The sequence below is a fragment of the Erinaceus europaeus genome, unplaced genomic scaffold (assembly GCF_950295315.1).
Source record: "Erinaceus europaeus unplaced genomic scaffold, mEriEur2.1 scaffold_840, whole genome shotgun sequence".
In the NCBI taxonomy this organism is placed as follows: domain Eukaryota; kingdom Metazoa; phylum Chordata; class Mammalia; order Eulipotyphla; family Erinaceidae; genus Erinaceus; species Erinaceus europaeus.
The window spans coordinates 38,809-42,336 of NW_026647833.1; positions in this window are offsets into that span (position 1 = coordinate 38,809).

Here is a 3,528-nt window from a genome sequence, read left to right on the forward strand (position 1 = left end):
GGCTCTAACAAGTTTCTCTTTTCTGGGATATTTGCCTACTTGTATCCCTTGGAGTACTAGGGCCTTGGCACAGCCAGAGATGCACAGAACCTCAGGGTTAATCAGGATTGAGTTGGGGTCCTGTCATACACACTTACTGGCTGTAAACTTAATTAACTTTTCTGTGCTTTTTTGCAGACTTATAACCAGTCAGGGGGACTTGAGTAGCTGCCAATACCATTCCTGGCTTGTAGTAAATGTGTAGACTTGGCGAACCATCAGTATCTCTAATACTTAGCGGTAGAGTATTTGTAATAACAGAAGTGATTCAGCGCTGAAAGTGTCCCCCTGCCTGTAGGAGGGAGGTAGTTGTAAGTTCCAGATGTTCTCTGCTGGTGGAGACTGTGCCTGCTATATGACCAGGCTTTGTCTAAATGATTCTCAGGTGAACTGTGAGGAACCCAGATCCTACATCCCTGGCCTGGGTGTGAGCAATACTAATGAGAGGGAGATGGTGTCCAGTTCCCCTTCAAGCATGCGCGTGTGCAGTTACACTTATCTCTTGTCCTCTCTGAGTCTCCGTAGTTCTCATCTGTAAGAGACCAAAGTGATGATGTCCCTGGGGACTGTGAAGAACTAATGGATCCAGGTTCTAGGGATGCAGCTTTCTGGAAGGATGCAGACAGAGGCTGAAAGTCCTTTCTCTCCTGGTCCCGGGTGCTTTGTCAGGCTCTGTCTCTGGGACTCCATGGATGAGGGCAGGAGTCTGGGGGATGGGAATGGGGGAGTTCAGCCTAGTTTGGCTTCTAGTTTACTGCATGACCCAGGTACACTTAACCTCCTGAAACTTTGATTTCTTCATCTGTAGAATAAGAATAGAACATCTCTACATTTCCATTCCTAGGGGTAGTGGACTATAACACTTTGAAAAAGAGAAAAACTGACATTAACTCTAAAGGACTCACAATGGAGTATAATGGGTAGAAGTGGCACATTGGGCCCAGTGGTGGCGCACCTGGTTAAGTGCACATATCACTTGCTCAAGGACCCTGGTTCAAGCCCCTGCTTCCCATCTACAGGAGGTATGCTTTATAAGAGGAGAAGCAGGTCTGCAGGTATCTGTCTTTTTCTCTCTCTCTCTCTCTCTGTCTCCCCACCCCTCTCAATTTCCCTCTGTTCTGTCAAATAAAAATAGAAAGGAAAAAAAAAAAGGTAAAAACTGATGTCAGGAGTGGTGGATTCATCATGTAGGACTAAGTCCCAGCGATAAATTTGGTGGTACCAAAACAAAAAACAAACCAAAAAAAAATTTCATGTTAAGCCTTGGGCCCTGATACCCAGGCAGCCTCCCAGTCTATCTTTGTGACTCCAGGCATGACTACAATTGCTTTTTCAGTTTAGCTCAAATTTCCCAGGTTCTAGAGTAGTAGAGGTGTTTTTTTTTTTTTCCAGAGTAGGCATTTGGTAGTGCGTAGAAACAGTGATGCCACAGTTGCTGGGCATCTTGTGGGTAGATGGAATGCTGCTAAACCCCTTATAGTGCTTCTCAAAACCAGACCCCATGTGAGGAGCAAAGCTGAGAAACCTTGCCCTGAAATTCTGGACCAGTGACCAGAGGCTTTAAGTCACTGATATGCTGACCTCAATTTGAGCAAGTCAGTTTCTCTACCTGAGCTCTCAAACATGGGCTTGGTTGGTTTAAAGGCACTCTCCCCTCTGCAGACTTCCCCCTGAACCTCTGGTGCTATGTGTTAAATGATGTTATCCTGAAGGTCCTTATATCCCTGGCTCCCTCTAACGGGAGCTCTCTGAGCGTCACAGATTTGTGTCTTTGTACTTGTGGGTGTAGAGAGTGCCAGGCACTACCTGACAAGCTTTCACTGTTGCATAAATATAGATTATATGCCACTGTCAGGACACACTGACTGGGCACTGCTTGTCTGACTGTGTGAAGCCTCGAGGAATACTAGCAGTACAGGGGCCTGGCCCGCCTTTGAGAGCATCCTCTGAGTAAGGGTTCTCACAGCTTGACTGTCAGGGTTAAAGCATAGGTTGGTGTGATGGGCAGGAAAGAGAACCTATGTTTGAGCCCCAAACTACCAGATAGCAGAACCTCGGGGAAGCCTAGGAGAAGCTTCATGAGCAGTAGAGCAATGATGTACTCTCTCTCATCTCACTGCATCTCTCTCTCTCTCTCTCTCTCTCTCTCTCTCTCTCTCTTTCTCTCTATTTGGAAAAGAGAAAAACAAATGAATAAGTTGCAAGTCCCATTAAGACTTCTATAGCCCAGGGCAGAGTTTCCCAACCCCACTTGGAAGCTTGTCAGCCTACCAGGTCCGCCCACCCCTGACTCCTGCCTGTACCAGGCACTGGGCTAGATCCAGATGTTCACTGTGGGACAAATGGATGTGCCATAGCCTGCCAGAGGAACCTCAGCCAGTATCTGGGTTCAAGAGGGATTGGAGTCAGTGGGTGTGAACAGCACTGTGGAGCAATTTTGCTGCAAAGAGGAGAACAAAGATGAGTGGTGGCTGGCAGGGAAAGTCACCTCAAGAGAAGGATTCATAACCTACTGGGGTGCTTTGCAAGGGCAGCCCCGCAGGGGGCACTTCACTGGGCTTGGGGGTAGCTGAAAAGCACCTGTTACCGAGTACTTGTTGCATCTTGGTTCAGTGAATTAAGATTTGAAGCCACCTTGCCCAAGCACTTGAAGGTGAGTACTGTACAGAGGGTGCAGTCCAGAATATAGATTATAGGACTTTGAGACACTCAATCTGATGTTTCTGTCACCAGATTTCTGCTGGAGCTGGATTATCACTGAAGTCCATACATGCATGGCTCTGCAGTTCCTAGCAGCGCCCCCACTCTTTCTTTCTGGTAGGGATGAGACACAGAGAGAAGGAAAAAAGAACAAAAAGGAAGAGAGACACCTACAGCACTGTTCCACCACTCATGAAGCTTCTTTCCTAAAGGTGGGGACCAAGGGCTTCAACCCAGGTCTTTATGCATGATAACATATGTGCTCTGCCCACTGCCCCATCACCGAGTCTTGATTTGATATTTCTAATGCAGCTCCAAAGACTTGCACACAAATTATACTTCTTTGTTTTTTTAATTTTTTTAATTTATAGAAATGGAGATATTGACAAGACCATAGGATAGAGGAGTACAATTCCACATAATTCCCACCACCAGAGTTCTGTATCCCATCCCCGCTTCCCCTTGATAGCTTTCCTATTCTTTATCCTCTGAGAGTATGGACCCAGGATCACTATGGGGTGCAGAAGGTGGAATATCTGTCTTCTGTAATTGCTTTCCTGCTGAGCATAGGCATTGCCAGGTCAGTCCATACTCCCAACCTGTTTCTATCTTTCCCTAGTGGGGCAGGGCTCTGGGGAGGCAAGGTTCCAGGACACATTGGTGGGGTCGTCAGCCCAGGAAAGTCAGGTTGGCATCATGGTAGCATCTGGAACCTGGTGGCTGAAAATGAGTTAAGATTTGAAGCAGAACAAATTGTTGACTAATCATGAACCTAAAGGCAAGAATATT